The sequence below is a fragment of the Mandrillus leucophaeus genome, unplaced genomic scaffold (genome assembly GCF_000951045.1).
Source record: "Mandrillus leucophaeus isolate KB7577 unplaced genomic scaffold, Mleu.le_1.0 Scaffold3, whole genome shotgun sequence".
Taxonomy (NCBI): domain Eukaryota; kingdom Metazoa; phylum Chordata; class Mammalia; order Primates; family Cercopithecidae; genus Mandrillus; species Mandrillus leucophaeus.
This window is the reverse complement of record NW_012103142.1, coordinates 15,224,764-15,238,139: the sequence shown is the minus strand read 5'-3', so window position 1 is coordinate 15,238,139 and position 13,376 is coordinate 15,224,764. Positions and strand designations below refer to the sequence as shown.

At 39.3% G+C, this 13,376-nt stretch overlaps 1 protein-coding gene across 1 annotated transcript in view; it reads left to right on the top strand.

Annotated features, from left to right (window-relative positions):
- TNFRSF21 (tumor necrosis factor receptor superfamily, member 21) overlaps positions 1-13,376 on the top strand; it is a 51,061-nt gene that overhangs the window by 30,545 nt on the left and 7,140 nt on the right. The gene's annotated exons all lie outside the window — the stretch shown is intronic.

The window sequence follows — 13,376 nt, the reverse complement described above, 5'->3', positions numbered from 1 at the left end:
AAAAAAAAAAAAAAAGAAAGATAACATACAACTGATGCAAGGTTAGGATTTGGTTAACCCAAACCTATGGTGGGCCCATGGAAAAATAAAAAGGGGAGAGTGCGTGTCAAAAAGAATAAAATCATTAGGTCAACAAATAAGAGAACAAAGCACCTTCTTCCTAAGTGCCAAATTCTTGTACACTTTAATCCTTTCCTTCCCCTTATCTCTTCTATAATACCAAAATATTCTAATAGTAGCTATTTTTTGTTATTTATTTTTTGAGAACAGTAATGTCAAAGCACTCTACAGCTTACTCTTTGGTTCTGCTATACCCTGTGAGTTATGATGGAGGCTCAGAAGGCAATATTAAGTTTTTTATTTCACGTTGTAATAATATACATCAATGTCTAGCAGCATTTTGGATCCAGCTCTAACTCTAATTTTAATAGCCAATGAACATGGATTTCTGGCTGCCAGTTCTTATTACAGGTTGAGTATCCTTTATCTGATATGCTTGAGACTAGAAGTGTTTTAGATTTTGGATTTTTTCAGACTTTGGAATATTTGCATATACATAATGAGATAGCTTGGAGATGGGACCCGAGTCTAAACATGAAATTTATTTATGTTTCACATATACCTTATATACATAGACTGAAGGTAAGTTTATACAAAATTAGAAAAAGTGTGTGCATGAAGCAAAGTTTGTGTTAAGTACTCATGTGTGGAATTTTCCACTTGTGGCATTATGTTGGCGCTCAAAAAGTTTTGGATTTTGAATTTTGGGATTAGGGATGCTCAAGTGGTAATTGCACAGTATGTTACTCTCTGTCCATAGTTTATTTCTGAAATTTGTCCTGGCTAACAAGAGAATCAGAAGGCAGGGGGCTTAATTGAGACTTCTTATTCTCATCCTGTGATGGGCTTGTACTCCCTCCGTGTTGTGGTACTGCTGGGGATTTGGGACTTTGCCCCAGGAGTTAATGGACTCCTAATGGGTAAAAATGACCATTTTTTTTAATGGTCAATGTTTTTTCTCTTCATAAGCCTGAAGGTGCCTATGTTATGTTCCACTCAAAGGATTAACCCTGGTGTGGCTTTTAGTTGCCTCTGTCAAGAACAGCCAGTTCATTATTAACCATGGTGGCCTATTCGCCATTTTTAAATTACACCCATTCAGAGTCTGACTCTTTCTTTATCTGAGGTATGAGCTGTATTTTTCAGCACCCTCTTCTTTCAAGTTCAACATCTAAACCGAACCCAGCCTTCCAGAATCATAGCTATTCTTCCCTTCTGGGACATGAGCATTTGGAAGAAGCAGCAAAGCAGTGGGATGATAGTTGGAAGTTATTGCAATTTTGCCAAAGCTATTAAAAAACAAAACACTGCCCTAATACAGCATTCCAATTTATATGTTATCTCTTTTTCCATCCTTTTACTTTGATTTTTTCTCTGTCTTTATTTAAAGAGTGTCTCTTGTAAGAAGCATATATTTCAGATTTTTTCCTTGAATCTAGTCTGATAGCTTTTGACAATTAGAGAATTTCAGTGTGTTTACATTTTTAGGTAATTATATAATTACTTTTTAAATGTAATTTTAAAAATGTAATTACTGAAATATTTAGGTTTAAATCTACCATATCTTTGTTTTCAATGTGTCCTGTCCTCTTTGTTTCCTCTCTCTCTCTCCATCTTTTCTTACTTTCTCTTGAAATAATCAAGTATTTTTTTCTTATTCCATTTTTCCTCATCTGTTAGCTTGTTAATTTCACGTTTTTTACTTCACTTTTAATGAATACCCAAGGGATTACAACACACGTACTTAAATTATGACATATAGGTAATAAATGTACTTCTTACAATTTTACAGATACTACAACAACCTTAGAAGGCTTGAATCCTATTTATCCTCCTCTTACACTTTGCTTTTGTTTTCATGAATTTTCAGGTTACACTTTCAATACTGCTAAAAGGCAAAGTTGTTATGGTTTTACACAGTCAGGAGTCACACGGATTTATTGATCTTTTCTGTTCTTAATACCTTCCTCCTGGAGCTTCAACTTCTACCTAAGATAATTTTTCTTTTGCCTAAAGAATACTTCTCTGTATAGGTTTCCAGCAGTAAATTCTGTTTTTCTTGGTCTGAAAAGGGCCCTCTAAATAAATAAATAAATTGCATTATTTCACCTTAGTTTTTTGAAGGATAGCTGGAAATAAAATTCTAGCTTGCCAGTTATTTTCCTTTAGTCGTTTAATGCCTGGGTTTAAGTTTCCCCTGCTAACCAGTAAAGGAGAGGATGTGATTTTATTTTTAAATCTATATTACATAACAAATTTTGTGCACAATATTATAACAGGCACTTTGGGCAATGCGAAGATGAGTAAGACAAAGTCAATGCCATCAAGGAAGCTTACACTTGGATGGAAGGAAGAAATTGACACATACTTAGATAATCTAAAGGAGTAAATCCAAGAGGTCGGGAGGAGGAATGTGCTGGATCGCCATCTAACTAGCCAGTAAGGCTCTGATCAGAACATCAGCATGGAGACGTGTGCCAGGTTAAATCCCTGTCCTGGCAACATAGTCACTTTGGGGACCTGAGTAAATTAGTTGGCCTCTCTGCCTCAGTTTCTTCATGAAGAAATAGGAACAACATGAGAGCCTGTCCTATGGGTGACTCTGAGAATGAGGTGATTGGGACCCACTGTAAGCCCTTGTCAGATGTTGACTATTAATATGGCAATTATTTCCAGGCTCTGGAGGCAAAAGAGATGGAAGAATGTTCCTAACTAGTGAAAACTCATACACATAATGGGTCTTTTAGATGCTGAATACTGAGGGTCACTTAGTGTTGGGTGGGGATGTCCACCCAGTTCCAGGACTGCTGAAAGCAGATGGCCGAGCAGGAAGGCTGCTATCTGGGTTCAGTGCCCCAGAGCTGGAAATCCCAGCTAACTGTAGGTATGTGTTGCTTACTGCCTGAGCACATGTTCCTAGGCTGGCTGGAATGTTTTCTCTAGCAAGGCAGATAATGGTCTGCTTCCTCAATAGCGGGCAGAAAAAGAGAAACAAAATTGAGCAAGTGAATTTCTGGTTTTCCTTATGATTTGGTTTTCCATGTTTTTGTTTTTTTTTTTTTTTTTTTTTCGCTCCCTTCTTTTATTTTACAGCCTTTGTATGTGCAGAGAGACTTAACCAGTGCACTCTTTCCCTGCGTCTTGGACAGGGTGGGAGGAAGGGAGTCTGTTTCTTCCCCATAGGAAACCCTGGGCAAGCAATTTCTCTAACTCTGAGATTTTTCCTTTTAAAATGGGAATTACAGGACCTGCCCTTCACACTCGGAGTGGTTATCAAAATTAATTTTAATAATCAAATTACTGTGGGCTGTACTAGAGTGAGATATTAAGGTGATGCTTAGCAGCTAGGTTCAGAAGTATTATATCTCTGGTTAGAGTTTCAGCCTCCCTTCATTGCTTCATGAGAGAAAGGGGCAGAAAAAAAAATGTTATAGATACTTAAAAAATGATGATATTAAAAACAACCGCAACAATTTAAAATAATATAAATTGTTCCTTTAGCTGTCTGCTTTGATCAGAGATTCACAAATATAAAGGACTGATGTTAAGCAGGCAGTGGAGTGGAGAATCCATGCTCTGCTTCTTATCTCTCCTTCCATAAGATTCAGTAGATGAAAACTACACTATAATTTAACAGCCAGTGGACCCACCGCCAGTGTTTTGTGGTGGTGGTTGTTGATTTCTATATAATAGAATGATTCTTTGTTAGGGTATTTTAGTCCTTTCCAGAACCACATAGGAGACCTATGTCTCAGGAACAGAGCATTTGTGCACTTAGGCACTCTCTCTCTCTCTCTACTATAGTAGACTCTGTGTTGGAGCCTGGATGGCTTTGCTCTGTATAATCAACTCGGAGAATCCCAACAGCTAGAGAAGTACTGGCCCTTCTATTTTGGTGAGAACAGCACTCCTGCCTCTGCTGCAGAGGGAACTACAGTTACTGATTTTTTGCTTACCAGCTGCAGGATGCAGCTGTCCTTATCTACGGGTCTGACTGAGACCAGCTATTTTCAGAAATTTAATACAGTGAGGCTGAGTTGAAGCAACTACCAGCTGTACATTAACTGTTGACTTTTTGGCTGTTCAAATTAGTCTTTGTCATTAATTTTCCTATTTGTCATCTCTTAGAAAACAGGGATTCTTGTCCTAAGACCTGAGGACCTAAGGTAACGGCTAAACTTGCATATTATCTAGCAGCTGCCCTCTGCCGTGTTACTACAGCATGGAGGGTTATTTAAGGTCAAGTTACTTAATTCGTAGGGTGTGACTGCGGGCTCTAGGGAACTTCTGGGGTGGTGGTGAGAAGAGGACGTTATAAAGGGATTGCTGACTGACACACTTAGAACCAGGAACATTTAGTGATGCTTGTGTTTAAAGTTGTCATTGCGCACAAAGGAGCAATGTTTATAAATAGCCTTTAGATTTTTAATGACATTTCAGGCTGTTCTATTTATTATCATAGTCCAAGGTTTCATTCAGTTAGTCGACAACCTTTTGTCAGACGCCAGCTGTGTGCCTGGTACTGGGTAAAGAAGAGAAGTGGTCAGTGCCTTTCAATAACTCACTTGTGGCAATGGAGATGCATGTGCAAATAATTATCATTGAAGTGTGCATGAGGAATTATAAGCATCAGAGTGAAAGAGTACTCAACCTGCCAAAAAATACATAGAAAGCTAGAGCAGATATATATTTGTCCATTTGAAAGTCACTTTAAAAAATCAGACTAGTGTTTTTTCAAGACTGTATTTTGATCTTCTTTCCTGAAGCGTTCACATTTGGTTTCCTCCTAGGAAGCCCCACCTGCTTTTTCATATTAAGGGCTTCTCAAATCTTTGACTCTGCAAAGAACGTCTGTTTTACTTATATTCTTGTTTTGCTCAGTAGCAAGCTTTTTAGAAACCCTTAACAGTTCTGTAATATTTAAGGCATAGAAGTAAGGTTTTAATATCCCATTTCACGTCACGTGCTAGAGATCGCACTTTGAATCTCCAGGAACTACTAGAAGGAACTGATACATTCAAGAATTTGACTTTGTCCCTCTGAATGGGGTTTGAATTTTGCTTTTGCCACTCACTATGTGACCTTGGGCAAGTCCTATAAAGTCTCCAAGCCTCAGTTTCTTTGTAAGTGTCTTGGAAAGATCTCGCTGAGAACTAGAGGTGAGTGTAAATGCCCAGTCCTGCACTTGACATAGAGTAGGGGGCTCAGTACATCTTAGCAACTGTTTTCTGTGTTGGAATTTGAATTCTACATTGCCCTTTTTTTGACTTAACAGCAAATGCATCCTGTTTTCAATAAGTGCCCATTAAGTTGAAAGTGGACCAGCATTTGCTAAGTATCTGTTTCATCCCAAACACTGTCTGGGTGCTCTATAACTGGTTTATTTAGCAAGCTTCATGGTCCTGAGAAGTATAGGTGGGTATGTTCTAATTAAGATAGTGAAATGGTTTGCGTCTGTGTCCCTGCCCAAACCTCATGTTGAATTGTAATTTCCCAGTGTTGGAGGTTGGGCCTGGTGGGAGGTGACTGGATCATGGGGGCAGATTTCCCGCTTTGGTGCTGTTTTTCCAATAGAGTTCTCACGAGATCTGATTGTATAAAAGCGAGTGGCACCTCCCCCTGTCACCACTGCTCCGACCAGGTAAGACATGCCTGCTTCCCCTTTGCCTTCTGCCGTGATTATAAGTTTCCTGAGGCATCCCCAATCATGCTTCCTGTACAGCCTACAGAACCATAAGCTACAGAGCTTATGAAATCTCATTTCTTTATAAATTATCCAATTTCAGGTATTTCTTTATAGCAGTATGAAAACTGACTAATACAGATATATTACTATATTTCATTGAATCCCGTGTCAATTGTAAGATGTACCATTGTCATTATGTATTACTGAGAAAGAAATAAAATACTGCTAATTATAATTGTGAGAGACATCCCCATTTCAGAGATGTTAAAATGTGAAAAAAATTACGCATCATAGAATTAAAAAAATGTAGTAGTTGAGCTTGCTGTATGCAGATCGTAAGGAGAAAAGTCTAGGAAACAGATTCTTGGGGTCTTTATATTAATATACACTCCCTCCCCAACACACACACACACACACACACACACACACACACACACGTTCTTATTAGTATTGCTTTTAAGGTTGAGATAATTTAACACAGACAATTTATTTGATAGATTGTCAGAGCACCTATTATGTATTGAGCCCTGTACCAGGCACTGAGATACTAAATGAAACAAAACAAAATACAAAACAGAATCATCCCTTAGGATACTGACAGTTTTATAGGAGGGATAGATGTGTGAGCCAGACTTGAGAATATATTCTGTGAAGCTGCTATACGGAGGGATTGAAGTGGGCTTTAATTTTTTTCTGAGACAGAGGATCTCACCATTCAGAAGAGGCTGGGTCTATTAGTGGATGACATTTCCCACCCCTTTAATCTACACCCTTACTGTCTTTCTTAAAAAGTGCATTGTGAGGAAATCAGAATCAATACTGTGAAAAGAAACTTATTTTCTCCATCAGTTACCAGTGCAGGAGAGCACATTTTCATTTTTTCTTTTTAAAGCCAAAGCACCAATTTGGATAAAGTTGAATAGCTTCCAGCTTTGGCCTAGCTTCTCCGCTCTGTGTTTGTGAAAGTGTCCCTTATCCCGTTATAACCCAAGTGTCAATAACAGGTACACTTGCTGATGAGGAATTGCATCATGGTCAGCAGTAGGTTTTATTTTGTATCAGTTAATTTCGAGGTTTTCATCATTTATTTGTCACCATTTCCTTGGGAGAAACTAATGTCATTCCTGATTTTTTAATAAACAGTTGCCAGAGAGGAAACTTTGATTGATCTACAGTTGGACTTTCAGAGGACAGACTGAAATTAAATGCCCAACAACTAAAATAACTTATCACCAAAAAAGTATTAGAAAAAAAAAACTTGGGGGAAATGTTTTGTTTTTATAATCACAACAGTAGAGAATAACATAAAACACAGAAGCCGTACAAGAACAATGCAACTACTTAACAATAAATACACAAGCCAGAAAACACTATATGCAAATCAAAAGACAAAATAATCACAGGTAGAAATTGTTTGAAACATTGGGTTAAGTTTCTTGAAAAATAAGGAGTTTTTACACATTAAGAAAACCATGTGCAGTCTTGTGAACAGAACAAGACAGTTCACAGAGAAGGAAAACTGAAGACTTTTTAAACATGCAGATTTTTAACCTCTCAGACTGGCACAGAGACCTGTGATTCCACATCTAGGAAGATATCTTACACAGGTTCACATGCATTCCGAATGATGCAAGTACACATGTATTCATTGTAGTGTCATGTGTAATAGCAAAAGAATGAGGAGATCTACAAATGCCCTTCACTAGAGGACTGGTTACGTAAGTTATTGAACATCCATACAGTGGAACAGCATGCACTTGTCAGAAGAAGTGAGTCAGCTCTTCATGTGCTAACCTCAAGAAGGGTGAAGCGAGAAAAGGCAAGGTGAAGAGTAGTATGTAGGATGGGGCACAGTGGCTCACACCTGTAATCCCAGCACTTTGGGAAGCCAAGGTGGGTGGATCACTTGAAGTCAGGAGTTCGAGAACAGCCTGGCCAACATGGTGAAACCCCATCTCTACTAAAAATACAAAAATTATCTGGGCCTGGTGGCGCATGCCTGTAATCCCAGCTACTCAGGAGGCTGAGGCACGAAAATCAATTGAATATGGGATGTGGAGGCTACAGTGAGCTGAGATTGCACCACTGCACTCCAGCCTGAGAGACACACAAAAACAAAACAAAACAAAACAAAAAACAGTATGTACATTGTGCCACCATATTGCAAATATATATACACACACAATCTATACATAGATGTTAAAAACTGTTTTAAAAAATAAGGGGTGGAGAATATATGTATTTATTTGTTGGTATAAGTATAGACTATCTCTGGACGAGTATATTGTGACTTGGTAACAGTAGTTACCACCATGGAGGGAAACTGAGTTGCCGAGACTTGGAAGTCAGAGGTTAAAGTCAAAGGTAACTTAGACTTGTAGACCATATGCATTGTAATTCTAATGGCATGAATCTAATTAATGGACTTATTATGCAATGCTAATTTAATCAGATTTGTTGAGTTCAAAAAGCCTGAATCATAAAGATGAACTTAAGCCTTCTTACTTCAAGGTCTTGAATTTCCTTTGAAATTTCTTTCCATCCTCCACAGTGTCTTATGGCAAGCTTTAAAAAGGTTTGTGAAACTTTTTCTCATGGATAGGATTATCGAAAGGCTTTTTTGTGGGAAAGATTTTCCAATAGAAGTTTAGGGAAACGTAAGGAATTTCCAACGGAGCATGATCTCCTCATGTTCTGATGGTGCTGAGCTCTCAGAAGGCTTGGCAACATATTCTAACGTGAGTGGGCTCCAGCTCTGAATCAAGAGAACCCACTTATTCACTGTCCTCACTTCCTCTTTTTGAGAAAGCTAGTCAGTGAGTCAGCTCAGGGCTGCAGCACCATTACCGTTGATGTCAGCAGCCTGGACAGCTTGCAGACACCCACGCCGGCAGCGGGGCGGTTGGGGGGGGGGCCCTCCCCGCTTTTCCCTTCCTCTGGAGCCAGCTGGTTCTTACCAGCTTTGGCAGCTTTGTGCAGCACTATTCGTTGTGGCTTTTCTCCTGTACATACAGGAAAGGCACAGCTCTCTTGCTTAGGGCAAGGATTGGCTATTGACACTTTGACTTAAATGGGGGTGGATTTATAGACGTCGGAGCTCAATTTTGAAATTAACTCTTAGAATGAGAATTCTAAGACAAGGTAGATACAGACAATTATAGCCAACTACCTCGATTTGAGTTTGGGGTATTTAAGCAAGAAACCCACCGTGACCAGCTAACCTAGGCTAACTTCATATGCCTTAAGTAAGGTTGCAGTTGAAACAAAACCTTTTCATTATTTTGTGCTTGAACAGATCTAGGAGGAGTGGGAGTTTTTAAAAATAATTCCCCAGTGGTTTTGGCATTTTTTTGGCCAGGTTAATCCTAGATTCCCTTGATGGTGGGTGAGTTTGTTCTGCAGGCCCTGCATTGGCTCCCAGCTTAAGGTTCACTCACCTATGCATCTCTGTGGTCTGGCTTAAGGGCTCCCAAGGAAGCTGAGCAGAACATCTTGGTGTTGTACTCCTGTTCCTTCTTCCATCCCATGACATCCAGTGATCCCAGGGAGCTCTAGACAGCAGATGGCCCTCGCTGTCCACTTGGCAATGGACAATTTAGATTTAAGTGTTGGTGCTATTCCCTACTTCTGCAGTGGAAGCACCTCCTTGCTTCATGTACTAAAGTCTGCGCTGCACAGGAGAAGAAGAAAGAAGGAAAGAAAATAAGAGGTTTTAACTCAACGATCAGAAGCTCAGGAAAAGTTTGGGGAATTTTTGTCTTAAAGTTACTTGACTCTTGGCCCTTCTCTTTAATTTTTTAAAATAACGTTTTAAGAGAAGCCTTACAAAGCAAAGAAAATTTGGAAGCACATTACCACAAATAATAAATCTACCATCTAGATTCAATAGTTATTCACATTTTGGCATATTTGCTTTATCTATGTATGTATACGTTTCCAGTCCATATTCCCGTTTCGAAGACTTTCCCTAAATTTCTTATAATTGATAATCCTTCTTTCAAGCATTTAGAAATCAGCATTTTTCCATTTGCCTCTTAAGATTTTTGTTTGCAAAAATATTTGAGTATATTTGGGTTCTACTTGCCAAGACCCCTTACTCGGGATTGAATTGAACAAGAATTCACACTCAGAAGAATAATTTTAAAATCATTGTCTCTCATCATTTGAAACTTTTTCTTTTTAGGGTGATGTATTTGTTTTTATTTTTTAAGGGAGAAACCATTATATACAAGTATTCTACAGTGTTGGAACTCAGGAATTGAATAGATTCCGATAAATTGTTTTGTGATCAGGCTGGTAACCCTCATTATATGCACCCTCATTTATATCTGAAATGCTGGAACCACATAGATTTGAATAAGAAAGCATTTCTTATTATCTGAATTCCTCTTCTCTAAAGACCCCATAGATTCAGATATCAAGAAATACTTTTCTGGCAAAGGAAATATGCCTTTTTTTCCTCCCAGAGCCCAATCTTATATGCCTATATAAGCCTATAGAAGGTCTTGAAATCTAATTTGATTTTGATTATGTGGACAGCTGGGAAAGTAGGCGAAACGGGCTTGAGATACTATCATAATTCTTAAATAGTTGTAATTTTATATTGATTTGTGACTAGAATTCCTTTGAGATAAACTTTTAGTAGAAATTGAATTTTTTTTTTTTTTTTAAACCAGCCACTAGTCTGTTGGGATCTGAAATATTTTCAATAGAAAACAAAGTTATTGACTACAGTTGAGGTATCTGGTACTTACAGAATCTTTCATATTTATCTCAGGGCAATCATCCAGCTGGAGTGTAAATCTGCCATTGAGTCCCAGGTACTTACAGATCTCACCTCTACCCCCTTCACTCTGGCAGAGGGGCTCAGGCAATGCCTTGTGGTCATGTGATTGCTTGTGATCAGATTACAGGGTTTGTCAATTTTCTCTAAATGCTGTGGGGTCCAGACAGGGAAGTGACTTGGCAGCGAAGAGGGTAACTTTGAAACTAGACAGACCTGGTCTTGAATCCTGGTTCTATGGCTTGGGGCAAGGTATTACCTCTTAGAGCCTCAGTTTCCTCATCTATAAAATGGGGCTGATACAACTTCCTTAGCAGCAAACGAATCACAGATACTTTCTGCTGAGTCACCTAGCACAGTACCGGCAATGGCTTATTTCTTCGGGTCTGTTTTTGTTACCTCATGTGGAACAGCAATAAGTTCCAGTTAGATTTAGCAAAGGGCTTTTAAAAACCATTATTAAAGTGATAGAGATTTTCACAAATGTAACATAGAACTCTTCCTTCTTTCTAAGTGTTGAATGAGGTCTGGAGGGAAAAGTAAATCAAAACAGCGACTTTACTGTAAGGAGCTTTCTGCTGGGGACTATCAGGCATATCTGGTTATATTAGGGAAAGGGGGCCTGGTGTTATTGAACTGGGTAGTGTCAGGAGCCAAGGGGTTCAATTGAACCATGTTAGCAGGCTGGCAAAGAGCATCCATGCCAGGTAATTAGTACTTCATTTCAGGGGGTTACTGTTGCATCAAAGTCATTAATTAGTTTTATGAAAACAGATTGTGCAACCACAGGGAGATAGTAATTGGGTAGTAATTGAAAATAACTTTGTGGTAAACTTTAGTTGAGTAGGTAGTTCAGTTGGGGGTAACTTGGAAGGGGAAAGAGAATTGGAGTGGGGGATTAGGGCATGAGGAGAATGAAGTAGCAACAGTAAAACCAGCAATAACTAAGACATAATTTGAATGGAAGGAACACAAAAGTGACCTGGTCTAACCTGTTTAGGTTAGAAATGAGACCACAGGTCTGATGAGGGAAGTGGTTTTCCTAGCACCACACAGTTAGTAGTGTTATGTCGTCTCTCTTTTCTTGCAATGCTTTTTCCAGGATTGTCATGACTTTGATTTTTAGGAGCTGACTATGGGGAACATGAAGTGCATGCCACACAGGTGGCAGCTGAGGCTGGAGTTCTCGCCCATTCCTGCTCTCAGAGTCTACTCAGGAATGCTGCCAGATCTTGCTGCCTCGAAATCTTATTTCATTTCTCTACCACCCTTGTCATGAATAAAACTTGGAAGGATTTTCCTTTACCATCCATGGCTCTGCCATCCCCAGGGCCTAGGGGAATACTGCAGCCCTCACCAGTGTGTCATCTCAGGAAAGGCCAGTCAACAGGGAAGTGATTTTTCAGTTTGTTATTAGAAGTGGAGAATTATTTTTGAGCTAAAGTTTCCATTTCTTTTTCTTTTTTCTTTCTTTTTTTTTTTTTTGAGATGGAGTCTTGCTCTGTCGCCCAGGCTGGAGTGCAGTGGCACGATCTTGCCTCACTGCAACCTCTGCCTCCCGGGTTCAAGTGATCCTCCTGCCTCAGCCTCCTGAGTAGCTAGGATTACAGGCATGTGCCACCACGCTCGGCTAATTTTTGTAGTTTTAGTAGAGACAGGGTTTCGCTATGTTGGCCAGGCTGGTCTTGGACTCCTGACCTACAGTGATCTGCCCATTCAGCCTCCCAAAGTGTTGGGATTACAAGTGTAAGCCACTGCACCCAGCCTCAGTTTCCAATTTTGATTTGGTTGAGCACCTAGAGTGGGTACTTCAGTTTTTTAGAAGTCTGGTTGGTGTGGGAATGTAGGGTTGGCAAGGTCACAGCTGGAAATGGGGAAGGGCAATGATGACAGTCATGGCTCACTGTGGTACAATCCAGATGTAAGTTAAATCATTATTCTCATAAACACTGCTACCAAACTCAGTAGCCCAGAGATGTTCAGATTCCCAGATTTCCAGCAGTAGTCTGTTTACCTAATCCGTTTGGATGGTTCCTTGTACTCAGTGGTAGAGATGCTTGGAAAGGAAAATTGTTAGTTCAGCAGCAGAGCTTTAGGTGTGACTCAGCCTTGAGTAAGTTGAACCGTTTATCTTTCTTCCCTTATCAGTTTGGACTAATAAGTATCTGGAAGGACTAAGTGTGTTTGCATGGAAACTAATCAGAAGGACATTTGGGACTTGTTTGGCCAAAAGAAATGCCACGTTCTTGAAGTTCACAAAATAGAATTGTTCCCTTTTGGGCTGCTTTGGGAGCACTCCATGCCCCCTACCATTCTGGTCTATTTACTGTCCCCACCTCATTTCTCATGTGAGTCTTCCAAGTTAGGATTACGTCATGGCAGTAAGCAAAAAGAACTATAGTTTTCAAGTTTCTCCAAAGCAGCTTCAAAAAAGTGACAGATACATTGCCTTTACAGGACACATTTTCTTAATATCTGCCTCATTGAAATAAGTTGGGGCATGGTATGAATGCCAAATCCATGAACATTTCACAGAAGTATAGAGAGGAGCTCAGCCACATTGATAATCTTCCTGCTACCCTGTTTCTTGGCTACCCATATAAATAAGAGCTGCTGCGGTCACAACATTTTCAAGGTAGCCGAAGGAAAATATACTTATCGGTCGTGGCTGCTTTTAAAAACAACATTTATTGATTTTCTACCTGTAAAAATTAATAGATCTTTTTTCTTTTTTCTTTTCTTTCTTTCTTTCTTTTTTTTTTTTTTTTTTTTTTTTTGAGACAGAGTCTCCCCCTGTCACCCAGGCTGGAATGCAGTGGCACGATCTTGGCTCACTGCAACCTCCAC